Source organism: Capsicum annuum, chromosome 3 (genome assembly GCF_002878395.1).
Source record: "Capsicum annuum cultivar UCD-10X-F1 chromosome 3, UCD10Xv1.1, whole genome shotgun sequence".
Lineage (NCBI taxonomy): Eukaryota > Viridiplantae > Streptophyta > Magnoliopsida > Solanales > Solanaceae > Capsicum > Capsicum annuum.
In genome coordinates this window covers 218,958,784-218,975,657 of record NC_061113.1, presented here as the reverse complement: position 1 = coordinate 218,975,657, position 16,874 = coordinate 218,958,784, and the positions used below count along the sequence as shown (strand labels likewise).

The following is a 16,874-nucleotide window of genomic DNA, read 5'->3' as shown; positions in this document are numbered from 1 at the left end:
GCAGAAAATAATCAAATACATTTTCTTCAATATTAATAATATTAAATTAAAATTTTATAAAGAAATCAAACTTAGAAAAACAAGTATAATATCGTATACCGCAAGAAGTTGTGTTAAGAAGTAAAACATTAGAGATGTTTCTAATATCATCCTGAATCTATAATCTATATCTATAATCTATAATCTATAATTTATAATCCATAATCTATATCTATAATATATTAAAAATGTGAAGACCCTTAGAAAAGCGAAGTAGACTTTTTGCCCTTAATTAGAAAGTTTCGTAATTGACAAAACTATCATTTACTAATTTTTTAAATAAAAATTTTTAATATCTAATAATAATAAATAAAACTTGGTAAGATAAAAAAGGAAAAAGAACATATTTTTTGGTGTAAACTTAAAAGTCATTAACCTTTGAAATTGGAAAAAGTTTTAAAATGGAAAAATTATAGAAACTAGCATCCTTAAGACTATAATTACAATAAATAGCAACAATTTTTCAAAATTACAACTTATAGCAAAAGTAGCAATATTTTACCTACTTCATAGTAATAGAAGAATATGTATTTTTCAGTTGTGCATATGTATTTATGAGTAATATATATATATATATATTTGTATATGTATTTACATAGCAACATTTTAATTAAATACAAATACAATTTACTATTTTTCGTAATTATGAAACTGTTGCTATAAAAGTTATAATTAAGGCTACAGAGTTGCTATTTCTGAAATTTTTCCTTTTAAAAACGGGGAAAAAATGATAAATAGAATTGACGTAAGTTAAAACAAGAAGGAAGAAAAGTTAATAAGTATAAGAAGGAAATGATTGGTGCTAAATTCCTAATATTTAGGAATTATCCGTTTAACCCTTATATGTCAATTAAAAAATTGTTTTATATAAAAATAGAATTTTATAATTTTTTAAAAATATATGGTAAGAAAAAAATCCTATTATATTAGGAATAAATTTTCAATAAATTCTAATAAGGTTAGAAAAATTCTCAAATTATAAAAAAGTACTTTATATAAAAATAGAATTTTATAATTTTTTTAAAATATATAGTAAGAAAAAAATCCTATTGTATTAGGAGCAATTTTTCCAATAAATTCTAATAAGGTTAGAAAATCCTCCAATTATAAAGATTTATACCTCATTCGTCTCCAGTAGTACATTGGAGTACTTCTCAATTTGTTTGATCATATAATTACGTGTAATAAACTTTACAATCTAAATACGTAGTTGGCTATATGCATAAGAATTTTTCTATTGAATTTTGGTAAATTATCACCTCCACAGGCATTATTTTGCCAATACTAGATAATCTTTATTTTGTGAGGAATATTGACATGGATTTTATAATGATATGAGTTTATTATTATTTTTTGTAAGAATTATTAGGTTTAATAGTATTGTTCTATTATCTTGATTATCACATTATTTTGTTGCAGTTTTGGTTATGTTCATGTGTATATTATAAATGAATGTTCGATTGAACTTTAAAGAATTTTTTGTGTAAAAATTAGGTATAATTGTATTATTCTAGTATCTCGATTATTGTAGTTTTAGTTATGTTATTATCTATTTTTTTCTGCTTAATATAGGTGGTAGATGAATGTTTGATCGGGTTTTGAAAAATTTTTCTGTAAAAATTAAATTTAATCGTATTATACCAATATCTCCATTATCGCACTATTTCTTTATAGTTTACATATAGATAAATATTCGATCGAACTTTGAGGAATTTTTGTGTAAAGGTTAGATTTATATTATTTTAATATTATTAATTTATTGTCGTAAAATATTACTTTGTTAATATTATTCATTATTCACTATGTTACTTACATTTGTTTGATGGTATTTGATCTAATTTCATGTTGATGTCCATTTACTCAAAAATTCTTGTGAAAATATATATGATGTTATTTGCAAATACTGTTAGTATCTTTTTCATAGTCAGTGAGGTATATACATATTTAGCACATAAAATATTGGATTAAATATATGTTGGACAACAAACAAGCTGATTGACAGTTTGACACGAAGCACACGTGAAACGCACGTACACTTGATTAGTATACGAAAAGTGAGAAGTGTCTAACAAATATTTTTTGAATTTTTTATCATTCATTAAAAGTCTTTGCTTTCGACAAAATCGTCTTTTCACTATTTTTTCCCTAATATTTAAGAGTTAAAAATTAATTAAATATATTTATGATAAAACATTTCCTTATATAGAAGTCATCAGAATTAATAACAACTAATATTAGTTTAAGAATTCTAAATCAACTAAATTTGATTTTAGAAGATTTGAAAAATCTAAAAATAAATATAAAAACGTCAGAATAAGAAAAATTTAATAAGTACCAAATTTTAAATTTTTTATGTACGCAATAAAAAATATAATCAATGATTTTGTAAAGATTTGACTTTAAAAATAAGGAAAGATTTTGAATATAGAAAAAAAAAGAAAAATAATCGTACCTCAAATATGGTTCAAATTAATGCGTCTCTTTTATCCTTTGACAGCAAGGGAAAAGGTACTGCATGAAAAAACACAAAAGTGATATCTATCAATCATTTGGAACTTCTGGTGGTAAAATATCTATGTACCAATACTAAAATATATATTTATATTTACATTATTATATTAAAATATGAAGGATCTTTGAAAAATGATTTGAATTTTTTACACTTTATTAAAAAATTTGCAATAGATAAAACTATTTAATTTTAAATAAACAAATGTTACATGTGCAAGACACATGCGATTACACTAGTGTAATTAATTGGTTTTGGATCTCTGTTATATTTTTGATATGATGTAGCACAATTCAGATGAAATTTACTTTTTAATTAACTTGATATCATTCATTTCCTTTCTTTTTATGTCTCAATATTTACTTCTTGTAATTTTATGTAATTGCTCGTATTTTATTTTTTATTTGCTTATTTTTTTTATTCATTTAGTAAAATTGAATAACTGCATTACTATTTTAATTTTTGAATAATAATAGAATTACATTATTGAATGAGGTTATAAACTGATATTTTCTTGTATTTTGAATTATATTTAATTAAGTTACGTGAAAATTTATTGAATAATATGTATTAATTATTTTTAAAACTAGTTACAAATATTAAACGAGAATCTGATGTTTTATTTGTAATCTTGAACAAACAAAATACTCGAGTATAATAATATTGTTTGAAATGATAATTTTTCAAGGACCTTATTTGCACTAGAATAAGGATAATATCTAAATAATAGCTTAAAAAAGATATTTGAATAAATCGGCCCTTTGATCTTTTTACTTGGTATACAAAGTTGGAAAAATATCTTGTATTTAGAAAATTTTCAAATGACATATATTATGTCCATAATAATAAATAATAAATGTACCTTAAATTCATTAATTATTCTTGTATAAATTAATTTTAGTTGTTCAATAAGTTTAGGGAATAGAAAAAAGTTACTACATTTATTAAGAAAATTTGAAGGAAATTTATTTGAGAAAACATGATAAAATCTAAAACAAGGCAGATCTTTTCACAATTGTGGCCACATTTGGCCATTTAGCATTTCCCATACAAAATAATCCAGTGGCATCAGTATCATAAATAGTCATGTAGTTGGTACAGAATAAATTTTGAAAATTAACTCATTCGAGGAAAAGAAATCATTGATTATGGTAATGGTTCACGTGGAAGTTACTTTAAAAACGAAATTGTTAGGTATGCGGACAATATTTCACATTGAAAGTTGAAAAGAGTAAGAAGAATGCAAATTTTTCACTTAACTCTTATTTTATTTATTTTATTCATAGATAGATTTACGGTTAAATTTTTAAAAAATAAAAAAATAAAATAGGAATATTCTTTTTCAAGTTTTGGTATAATGCGAAGACTCTAAGCATTAATCAGTTCATCATCTTCTTTGTATACTTTAACAAGTGAAGAAAATTATAAAATAAATTGGTGTTTTGAAAGGGGAGAAGACTTTCACCCCCTCAACTTTTCACCTCTACCACTGATATTATTACAAGTGAAGAAACTACAAAATAGGTTGGTGTTGTGAATTTTTAGGAGATATAAGACTCACTTTTAATTGTTTTTACAGCATTTATATTTGATTGTGTCTTCTTTTATTTTGTTTAAAATTTATTTTGGTAATCCTTTTAACACAATCATCGTATGCTATAAAGGAGAAAAATTCGGTTTAGAAATATTTTATAATTAATATAACTTGAGTTTTATAGGACCGATAGATTACATAGATAAACTTGCTCCTAATATTTAGGATTTTATAAAAATAGTAATAGTATTTTTCATGTTGTCTTTGTAAAACGGCTATGAAGAAAGATGAGTAATAGAGTGTCAATTATTTTCCAAAGTTCATATTTGTAGAATTTTGAAAATTTGAATGATGATTTTTTGATATCAAGTAAATTCGGCTTTTTTTTTTCTCTTCTAAAATAGATTTTTATTGAAAAGGTAGTTTTTTTAATTATTTTTCTAACATTTAATGCTCTAATTTTAACTAAACTTTAATTTATTAAATCTTTTCTTGGATGAATTAAGTACTAATGTAAAAACTTTAGAACTTTACCTTATACATAATTTTTGAGTATATAATAATTTCTTTAAATATATGAAAAAAATATGATAAAATAAATCTATGAAAAGAAATTAAATATCTATATTTAATATTAAGAGAATTAAGGAGCGAACTATGTATATCTAAGAATGAAATAACCTGTGTAATACGTACAACAAAGACAACATAAAAATCAGTTTGAAGCATATAGAATCAAGCAATATCTGAAGTCGGAAGTTTAATCTAAGTTATCTTGTACATTTTTTTGGCGTAATGAGCGTTGGCCATTTTATTATTAGATCTGCCGTATATATATATTTTATTCAATTACCCTAAATTTTTGAATTATGTTGTATTAGCAAAAAAAAAAAAGGAAGGGGGCTAGACCTGACTTTAATTTGACGTATATTTAATGTGTAATAGTAATAGTATAGCTAATTTCAGAAGAAAACAAGGTGAATAATGGTTATAAGAAGGAACTTCTCAACTATGAAGAAGATAACGAAAAAATTATTTGATTCGACTATACTAGTAAATTTATTTAAGAAATTTATCTTACAAATTTTATTTTTTAGAAAGTTATCCGTTGCTAAATAACTCCAAGACCAATCAATACAAAGCGACCTCCTGAAGCTTAAGTTGATATTCTCTGTCAATAAATTTATTTGATGTTAAATAATTGTCTCACTCAAAGAGAAAAAATTGATATCAATACCAATCAATTTTCACTTAAAATAACTTATAGTGTGACAACAACTTTCATGATAATTTTTGATTCTAATTCAGCATAAATTACATGCAACAACAAAATATATTCAAGTATGTAGAACACGACAATAATTAGGATTGATTGATTAATTCAATTTGATCGATTAACAAAATTATTTTTAAGACTTTCTATTCATGATTCCTTTATGTTATCCATTAACTCCACTCTCGTCTGCAAACGAATCAACAAAATCATTCACAAAACTAATCAATAATAAAGCTAAACATCATTGAATTTTTTTTCTACAAGATTTACATTTCTATTAAAAATAAATCCAATTTTCATTAAAAAAAGCGTTATCTTTAATCGAGAAAAAAAAGTGAAATAGGACAATGAAAAATAAAAATAAATGTAACAAAGTGTCAAAAATCAATTAACAATAATGAACTCATGAAAAAAAAAAGTCAATAAAAGTTATAGAATGTTGAGGGTATTTTTGTAAACAAATAATATTTTTAAAAAAATATAGCAATACATATTATTTTTAGTATATCAAATCAAACACTGCATAAAAAACAAGCCCAACATTTAATTCCAACATAATTAATTCATGTATTACTAATTTTAGTATTACTAATACACTCTTTTCAATATTATTTTTATACAATTTACCAATCGACTACTTAGTTTTTCAAAGGGTGTCAAATGGGTGAATTGTGACAAATTGGATTCGTTAAAAACAAGTTGGATCACTATTCATGTTTGAGTTGAGTTTGGCATTACTTTATTTTTACTATATAGAAAGGATCAAAGGCAAAATATGTAAACATGCACATTGTTGAGGGTAAAATAGTAATTATATATGGCAGATATTTAGCTATTCTCTTTTCTCAAAACATTCCAGAAATCATTTCTACCTGAACAATCTTGTAATACTGCTTTCACCATCATTGTCGGCGACAACACAACAACAATCAAAAATAATAGTTTAATGAAGAGATCCATCTCGGGTTCGAGTCTACGAAGTCGCCATTGTTAGCAAGGGCTTTCCCCCAATGTTGAACTTCTCTGTGCTAATCCGATTTAGTTGGACTCCAATGAGGATAGTTCATATCCAAAATACTTTCTTGAGATAAAGCAGAATTGAAGTATTGGTCATGAGTGGAGCCATGTAAATCAATTTATATACTAGAGGTTACTAGGACTTATTTTGTGCTATTAAATTTTTACACAATATCTAGATAGTATAACCTGTATATCACTAAGACATTAAAGTGAATTATGGGAAAAATAATCAAATTAAAATGGAAAAACTTTGTTGCACCCAACCTGCTTGATGATATGCCTAAATGCAACTGAAGAGTTTTCGAACATTTTGGCTAAAAAATATCTTTTTTTCCTTCAAATTGTAGGATCACTGATGTAGATAACAATGAAAACAACTTCATGTGTGATTAATTTCTAAATGGGGATTGTTGGAGAAGGAGCAGTTAGAAGTCATTTACTCAGATTGCAATTACTACATGAGCAGGTAAGTCATTACCTCTGTTGTGGATATGATTTTGCAGGTCTATTATAAGAAAAAAGACTACTATCTACCTTGAATGGACAAAGAGAAAGGAGTAAGTATCACTTATGTTATAGATTCTTATTATGTCCAAGGTCTTCAGTTACGTACTTTGTAATGCTTGCATATGACTTATGATTTAATATAACTACTTCTACATGTAGCACTACAATTATGTAAGCTGCTAATTAAGCTGATAAATTCTATCTCATACAATTTCAGGTTAATCAAGAATTGAACATCCAAATCCCCAACAAGAACCAAGACAAGTGCATTTACTATTTTGATTTTCATGGTTTGTGTTCTTACCAATATAACAGCCGAGGAAGTATATCTTTTTCCCCTTTTTATTCATATCCTTCTTTCTTTAATAATTTTTCCTTTTCTACTACTAGATCCCTCTTTTCTCTATATGTAAAATTCTGATAATTTGATTTGTGGGTATTTGGATACTAATAACTAAGATGAATTCAAGCCTTTATAATAGGTCGTAAAAGGTCATATTTGTTTGGTTATCGGTTAAAGAAACCATGTCATTTTGGTTGGATTTTGCTTTTAGTGATGTGAATCATTGACATGTAGAAAAGCCAGTTTCAACATGGATTCTTAATGCTAATTCAGAAAAGAGTAAGGGTAATTTAGTCATTGAACATTAATTATCAATGTCTCTTATTTACGTGTCTTTGAACAGTTCATCCATATTCTTACATGGCTCTTGCATATCACTTTTGTCATTCTGTAAGAGAACGTAAGATTCTTTCCATGTTTTTACATGTATTTCAAAGGATTTTTGGTATTACTGGAGAAGATTTCATATCTGTTAAGGTGGATCAAGCATGATGTCACATGCTGCTATGTGTGTGCGCGCGCGCGTGTTGCCTTAGAACTGTCGATGAATTTAACCTCAAAGTTGTTTCCTTGGACTTTGAAATTCTCTTCTTATTTTTGTGCTTTATAAATACTTTTGAGGTAATCCTTTATGATATGGATAGCCTATATCTGACGTGAAACCCATCTCTTTTCGTTGTTTCAACATTCTAACTGCATTTTTAAACTACAATATTCAACGACTTCTATTAGAAATCATTTTCTTTGTTGGGATATTATGCACTTTTTTTATACTTGTTGTCTTGCAGGTGGATATTAGATTAGCATTTGTGACTCATGTTACAAAAACTATAGGTATTTGTCTATCTTTCTGTATCTTTCATACAACATTCAATATTTAGTCACCATTACCCTCTAATCATTAACCAAGAAGCTCCAATTCTTTAGCTGTCACTCTGCTGGGCTTCTCTCTTTTCAACCTAGCTGAGCCAACATTTGTCTGTTCCTATTTGCTATGTTTCTTGGACTCTTTAAAAATATCAGCGTAGTGCATGTTAAATTTTTAAAGAATAATGTACTTTTAGAAAATCCGACACAGGTGCTACATTAAAAGTGAAAAGTACACACAACTTAGCCTATTTAGAAAATATAAACATTGGTCAACTTAACTTATTCTAAATTGCCTCATTCTTTTTGCCATCTCCATTACTCTTCAAGCTTAATCACTAAAACAATACAACTAGAGAACTACCTTTATTAGCTTAACATATGTAACCAATACCTTACAAACTTCTTTTCCTAAATGACCTCTTTGCAAGATTTACTTTTCGATTTAGCTAGCGAAAAAGTGATCTTGCTGATAATTCCAAAATATATCACAACTGGGATGCATGTTTTTCAGTTTTTTATACCGGTGTTGACTATTATTCACTGTTACGATGTTGTTGCTGGTCTTTGTGCCTCACCGACAAAGGATCCATTGTTAAATTATTTTTGCTTAAGACTACAAAATATGGTGGCGTTAAACATGATATGATTTGCATCATTCTAAGTATTCTTTAGAAATGTATTGGTATGGTTGCATGTTTGAGTTTCTTTTGGATGATAAATAGTAGTAACAGCTTTCATCGAATAAATAATATCGATCAAATTTCTTAGGTTATAAGGAAAGAAGTCAGGAGATATGTACTGCTTAAGCTTTATCTTAAGAATGGCTTAATCATCTAACGACGAGTAGAGCTTATAAATTTATGGTGATATAATTTCTCCTGATCATTTGGCAGTTATTTTTCAGAATGTAAAGTTGCACATGACCTTAGATAGGAGAGTTTGGAGGTCGTGAATTGGGGTAGACGGTTAGTTGGTAGTTGAGCGTTCTCTCGCTTCCCCACGGATAGACTTGGTGATGATACTTGGACCTTCCTTTTTATTAGTAGCATTAGCACCATTCTCAGAGGTTTTATTCTTCTATTTTGACTATCATCATTATTTTTTGTGCTTCGATTATTGCATTATTTCATTATCGTTACGGCTCTTTCTTTGGTCTATTGTGTAATGCCCTTCATTTTACATTATTTCGTTGGTGTTATTGCTCCCATATCTGTATCCCCTTTCCAAACTGTTTGGCATGTTTTATTTAAACCGAGGGTCTATCAAAAACAACATATCTATCTCCACGAGGTAGGGATAAGATCTGCATACTCTCTACCCTCCCTAGGCCTCACTTTTGGGATTACACTAGTCACTGGGTATGTTGTTGTTGAAATGTATAGTTGGACATGCTAACAAATCCATCCACATTGCATCTCAACGTGCAATTAAGGAATTTGGAGATGGCAGCATGCAAGTTGTAATTGTTTGGCTGTGGATATTCTGTAGGGATTACCTGGAGGATTATACAAGTGACTACACTGTTCAAGGTCTCGCGGGGTACTGAGCGGTCTACATTTTTATGCAGACATTTATGATCCCAGGAACTATTTTCATGTCGTTGCTTGCTGGTTCTCTCTTTGGAATCTTTAAAGGCATAGTGTTAGTTGTTTTCACTGCTACTGCTGGTGCATCATCTTGCTATTTTCTATCCAAATGATAGGGAAGCCCACTCTGGCATGATAAGTTGACATTTTTCCAAGTGCAGGTGATTTTCGACTCACTACTCAATAGTCATATCTTTCTTTCTTTTCATAAATGAAACTATTGTAGTAAAATCTCTGTGATCCATTGGGTGGCTAAAAGGAGGGAGGGGCTGCTGAATTACATGCTTTTCTTGGGAGTCACACCAATACTGCCAAACACATTTATCAACATGGCTTCGCCGATTGTAGATGTTCCATACCATATATTCCTCTTGGGAACTATCGTCGGGTCATTCCTTCCACTTACGTCACTATTCGAGTATTTATCTCTTGATTCATCTCTGTATGTTAATTGCCAATGAATGACAAACTGGTAGGCTATCTAGAAAACTCAAAATCTTAGAACTAAAAGCGATGCTCATTATAGCTTTGCAATAATCGGTTGTTAAAACAAATCATATTTAAATCTAAGGCTTAATAAACATACTTGAAAGTGTTTAAGAGTTTTTTGTTTTTTATGGAGTAGGTAAAATATGTGTCAACTTGCTTTAAATTCATGACTGCCCTTTTGTTTTACATGAACGTCCTCCTATCCCCGATGAGGAGCTAAAGGAAGATGATTTTGATGAGATCGAGGAAGATGATTGCGTGCTATGTGGCCAAAACATTGTATTTTGTTTTTTTTCTTATATAAATAATATGAACATAACTATTTTGCAACTTGAGTGTAATTTGTTTTATATATTTATATTTTTTAAACAAAAATTCTAATGAGAATTAATTGAGCTTATCACATAATTGTATTTCAATTAAGGGTATTCTTTATAAACTGTTTGGCATGTTTTGTTTAAACTGAGAGTCTATCAGAAACAATTTATCTATCTCCACGAGGTAAGGATAAGGTCTGCGTACACTCTACCCTCCCTAGACCTCACTTGTGGGATTACATTGGTCACTGGGTATGTTGTTATTGAAATGTTTAGTTGTACATGCTAAAAAATCCATCCACATTGCATCTAAATATGCATTTAAGGAATTTTGAGATGGCAGCATCTAAGTTGTAATTATTTAGCTGTGGATATTCTGTAGGGATCAGCTGGAGGATTATACAACTGACTATGCTGTTCAAGTGCTTGTAGGGTACTGTGAGGTCTACATTTTTATGCAGACATTTATGATCCCAGGAACTATTTTCATGTCGTTGCTTGCTGGTTCTCTCTTTTAAATCCTCAAAAGGCGTAGTGTTAGTTGTTTTCACTGCTGCTACTACTGGTGCATCATCTTGTTATTTTTTATCCAAAATGATAGGGAAGCCCCTTGTGGTTTCACTCTGGCTTGATAAGTTGATATTTTTTCAAGCGCAGGTGATTTTCGACTCACTACTCAATAGTCATATCTTTCTTTCTTTTCATAAATGAAACTGTTGTAGTAAAATCTCTGTGATCCATTAGGTGGCTAAAAGGAGGGAGGGACTGCTAAAGTACATACTTTTCTTGAGAGTAACACCAACACTGTCAAACACATTTATCAACATGGCTTCGCAGATTGTAGATGTTTCATACCATATATTCCTCTTGGGAACTATCGTCGGGATTATTCCTGCCACTTACGTCACTGTCCGGGCATTTATATCTTGATTCATCTCTTATGTTAATTGCCAGTGAATGACAAACTGGTAGGCTATCTAGAAAACTCAAAATCTTGGAAGCAAAAGCGAGGTCTGCGTACACTCTACCCTCCCTAGGAAAATTTTAATATGAATATCGGACAGGAAAAAAAAGAAAAGAAAGAGAGTTAACAGACCTTATCCTAAATAAAATAAGAGTAGGAGAAATATTGAAGTCATTGATAGGAGGTCACCTTATATATAGAAAAAACTATTTTCTGCCACTCAACACACACCCCTATCTACTATGGTTTAGTGTAATTTTAGTTTCTTATGTACTGATTTTTAGTTTCTTCTATACTGACTGTTGACAACTCAATATGTGGATTAGTGGGATTTTTATCCACTTCACTGTTATACAAAAAGCTCAATTAATGTTTTTGTTTCAACGACCAAGTACCACACTATACAAACTTTGGGTACAACTCCAACTTACACAATATTTCTCCTTGCTTAAGAATCTTTCTTGTCCTCAATGAAGAAATCTAAAAATGTCATCATCAAGACATGCCTATCCTCCGTAGTGAATTGGTTAGTAGGTAGCCCCGCTCAATTAAAACTTGAGGTACAATTTTATTTCCATTTTCAAATCAACCTTCTCTCTCTAATAGCCTTAGTATTGGGACAATAGGGGTAGGCTAGAAAAAGGACATAACGTGACTTACGACCTCAAGGTGACTTGGGAAGGTAAAGGTAATTTGTAAGATAACTTACCTATCTTCTTTTCAAAATTTGGTAGCATCATAATACGTGGCTGCCAATTTGGAGAAATAAGCAGTAGATAGAATTTATTGTCAATTGTGCTATTTTTTAAGATTAGACCCGATCACCCTATTGAAATGTAGTTATGTGGATGTTGTCATACGCATGTCCTTTATTGTTCTGATCTCATTGAATGGAACTTTATAAAATAGAGCATCACCTGGCTTGTTTGTGATCTCTTATAGAGTTGCTCAGCTACTACATCACCTAAAATATAGAGCAAGTGTATGGGAGGGAATTGATCATGGAAGGCCTCAAAGGATGTGGTCTATAGAAATGAAAGTGGTTCTATACCATCCATCCAGATAGGGGCAAATAAAGAAACCAGTCAGTAGGTGAGTTTGAGCAGGAATATCTAAGTAATGTCTCTAAATATCTATTGATGACCTCTTTTTGTCCCTTCTACTAGGGTGGTATACAGTTGATGGTGTAAAATTTGAAAATGAGAAGAGATGTACCAGTTATCTATTTTGTGTAATTACGTTGCTGCTTTAAGACTTGAAATGTTGCATTTGTTAGCTCCATGGACTGCTCCGATACTATTTTGAAGTTTTCAGTATTCTGATAGTTGATTTATTGTGTGCTAAGTGTTATTTATGTTTGAAAGTGTCTAATGGAATTTGTGGTTATAGTTAGTGGTAGGCTGCACTCTGTAGAATGATATTTCTATGTTTAGTGAATTATTGGTTTGGTTGATAGATAAATGTTTGTTATAGAATTGAGTAGTAGTACTTATTGATTAAAACCGTGTTGTGGATATCTTTCTGTGGAAACATTCAGGATTTGAAAATGAGAAGAGGTGCACGGCAATTGTTAATGCTATACACTACTATTAAGAGCATGACTACATCTGTTAATATAATTCCTATATGTTCTCTAAGAAAATTGTTAATGTCTCTGTTGAACATCATTTCTCTTTGCCTATCAATTAGAAGGAGGAGGACATGGGTTCAAATTGTGGAAACTGTCTCTTGCAAAAATGTGGGGTAAGACTGTGTACAATAATTCCTTGTGGTTTGGCCCTTCTCCGCAACCTGACGATAGTGGGAGCTTTAGTGCACAGGGCTGCCTTTTTATCAATTAAAAGTAGAAAGACAAAAAACAGAAACTTACCAAACAGTCCCACCAGAGAAATAAAATGGAAAATAATGACAATTGTTCATATGAGGAGTGGGTAGCAGGGAGAAGTACTGTGAGTATTCTCAGTGAGTCTAGAGGGTTGAAGTGGTCATAGCTGTGAATTTTTCTCAGTGAGTCTAGAGGGTTGAAGTGGTCATAGCTGTGAATTTTCTTTTCCTAGGCTGGGTTTACATTCTCCTGAGTTTGTCACATTAGTTGCATGAATCCTGGTTTTTCATTATCACAAATTCTCGCGGAGGTTGCATGATTCTATACATTTTTTATGGTAGTTAGCTGAATGGTGCAATTAGATAGAGTTTATTAAAACATTTGTTCTTTTTAAACATAGGGGTTGACAATTAGAGAGATGTCTCTAGAATGTGGCAGAGAAGAAAAAGGAAAGTACCAGTGATATGGGTGCAGTGAAGAGAGTTTCTGTATCACGTGAATAGTTGATTTAAGAGTCATGGTAGTTCTTATGCTCTATAACCAGGAAAGATATTATTGGAGGTTCAGATTTATCCTCTTGATAAAAAAATAACAAAAAGGATGGAGGTTGAGATTTATCCCTTAGTTTCAGCTTACTCAAGGACATGTCATTTGATAGGAGGTTGTGGAGGAAAAAAATATAACAAAAAGGATGGAGGTTGATATTTATCCCTTAGATTCAGCTTACTCGAAGACATGACCTTTGATAGGAGGCCGTGGAGGAAATTGATTAGAGTGGGAGGTTAGTAGGTAGTAGTGTGTTGTCCCACTTATCTTTCTATATGTACTCGTAGTATCACTGAGGGAGTTTCTGGTTGTTGTTTTATTGCACTTTGATTACCGTGTTATTACTGTTATTATTTTTGGAGCCAAGGGTCTGCATGCAATCTATCCTCCCCAGATTTCACTTATGGTATTATTAACTATTTGGTAGGATTAACGACTTTGAACTTTCATCTGACGTTGAGGACTGCTATAAGCAAAGATAACTTTTGTTTTACAATGCTAGGGGAACCCTTAGTTAGAAGCCAAAGGGTTCATTATGTACTATACTGCCATAATGAGTTTCAATTTAACTATCACTAAAATATATAACTGTATTATTGCAAACAGAAGCACAATCACAGTCTGTTGACTGGATAATTTGAAAAAATAATGTGGAACTTGGTGTTGAGCCCTTACAATTTTGAGTTAGCGATAAAACTTGTAGATGTAGTGCAAGAACAATTGGGAAATATCTAAAGCTGCATAAGGATGGGATACTCTTGTAAAATGGTCATATTCATAAGTCAATCCACTACCGCCTAAAGAACTAATTTACCATTAAATCTTGGTAATCCTTCCGCAAAGTTCGTACTAATGCTAGACCAATGAATGTTGGAAAAAATTCCAATGATAACAACAATTCAAGGTATGGAGAGGGATCATACTTATTCTATTGGAAAATATCACACTGTCTTACATATTGAATCACATTATCCTTATCCATTTTTAGTAAAACAAGGATGCCACCTTTCTATAGGTAGTCTTAATTCTAGAATGACTTTCAATAGGTTGATGGTACCAAATATAGATGATTTCCTCCTTCAGTTGAGGCTTGTTTCATTTTACCAACGCATCTTTCTTCCTTAGTTGTTGGTTGATGAAGTATAACCTCTACACTACTTCATTTTACATAGTCAGCTTGATGGTTCTGCGCAGGGGTTTAAACACCTTTTGCTGCATATAAAGTTTGTAGGTTGGCACATTTAAGCTCGTGTCAGAAAATATTTTTGTCGTAGCGGCTTGCTCTTGCTATTAGAGGTATTCAATGGAGCTATCCTATCTTTTGGTCAAATCCTATTACACAACTAAGGTAATAAGGACTGGCATTCTTTTTTTACTTACGTGTTCTTTGGTTAATTGTTTTTATAATTATTTTTTGGCTACTGTATTTGTTTTACTTGTTTTTCGAGTCCGCTTTACTTGAGCGGGGTCTATTGGAAACTGTCTCTCTAAGATTGCATAGACATTGTCCCTCTCAGACTCAATTTGGTGAGATTACGCTGAGTATGTTGTCTTTTGTTGAATTTCATTGTAGAGGAAATCTTTAAATTAGAGGACCAATAAATTTAGAATGGGAAAGAGTCTTGAGGTTATAGTTAAAGTGTCATATGTTCTTTTTTGGTCCAATAAATTTTTGAAGAGTTAGATTTCAACACATCCATCAAGGATAACACCTAAATGTGTTTGTATTTAGATTTTTAACTTCTAAACTAATTTAATTATTAAATTTAATTTAACAGGTATTGATTGTGAATGCTAAAGAGATTGCAAACAACAGGAAGGAAAAATGCATCTGCCAATGTAGAATTTATAAATGCATATGTATCAATGTAAATAGACAACAATTACTATAATATGTGAATGTTATGTAAGCATCCAGTAGTTTGATATTTTCAAGGTTTTATAAAACACATATTTGGGATCCTATGATATGTCTGTGATAATGATATTGTTGTCTATTGAAATGACTTTATCTAATTTTATCTGTCTCTCTGTCTATCTAATCTATCTATCTATCTAATCCACCTGTCTATCTATCTACTTACTTATCTATCTATTTATTACTATTACTTTATTACTACTACCAAGGCTATTTTGGTGATTTTAGTCACCTAACCTTCACTTTTTGAATTTTTTGCCCTTTATTAAAAGACCCCGCGATAGACAAAATTATCTTTTCACTTATTTTTTTAATTATTAACTAATTATCTTTATAATATTAATTATAAGAAACTAAAAGACAAATATATTGTAGGAAAAAATTTCTTGGAGATCGAAATTTATTGAATTCAAAATATGATTTGTATTAGGACTCCTATATTATAACCACATAATGAATTGTAGAATTATTTGATTTTATTTTTGCCCATTGTAGAATTATTTGATTTTATTTTTGCCCAAAAATTGTTATAATAAAAAAAGTTACTATAATTTTTTCCCCTAATTATTTTCCTTTTATGTAATTATAACTTGATTATCAAAATACTTATTTGTTATAACCAAAAAAAAAAAGAAGAGAGAGTATGACAAGTTTTAGTTATTTGAACTATGTAATGTAAGATGTTTATATTTATTAGATGTGTTTGTAGGTTAGATTTTGCTTGGATGTTTACATGTGCATTCACCAACTTAAAAAGTAGGTATCCCATACTATTCTTTATTGTATTATTGTATAATTCTTAAAATGTGTACTTTAGATTAATAAAAATATATGTATTGTTTTTCTATCCTTTATTGTACTTTTGTATAATTGTGAAGATATGAACTTTCTTTTGACAAAAAAGAGACGTGCTCTTTTGATGAAAAAGAAAAATAGCAAACGATATGAAAAATTATGTTTAATATTCATTTGATACACATTTTTCTTTTTACAATTACATGCTAAACAATAGGAAGGGACAAACGTGCAAGGCACGTTCCCAAGGACTAGTATCTCTTAAAAGTAGGAGGATTTTTTGGGAAAATGGTGTAAATTGGATCCAAAAACGAATAAGGAATAAGTACATAAATA

The 16,874-nt window shown here is 29.9% G+C and overlaps 1 long non-coding RNA gene across 15 annotated transcripts; it reads left to right on the top strand.

Annotated features, from left to right (window-relative positions):
- The first annotated feature begins 3,936 nt into the window (after positions 1 to 3,936).
- On the top strand, positions 3,937 to 15,753 carry LOC107863231. 15 transcript variants are annotated; one of them, XR_001672125.2, is made up of 6 exons: positions 5,736 to 6,507; positions 6,726 to 6,844; positions 7,103 to 8,062; positions 9,587 to 11,147; positions 11,235 to 15,173; positions 15,604 to 15,753. It is a non-coding gene; the product is annotated as an uncharacterized LOC107863231 (long non-coding RNA). The 15 variants fall into 15 exon arrangements; XR_007053619.1 differs by having other exon boundaries at positions 5,743 to 6,507; positions 9,587 to 9,845; positions 9,944 to 11,147; positions 11,235 to 15,753; XR_001672131.2 differs by having other exon boundaries at positions 5,743 to 6,507; positions 11,235 to 12,546.
- Positions 15,754 to 16,874: the final 1,121 nt, after the last annotated feature.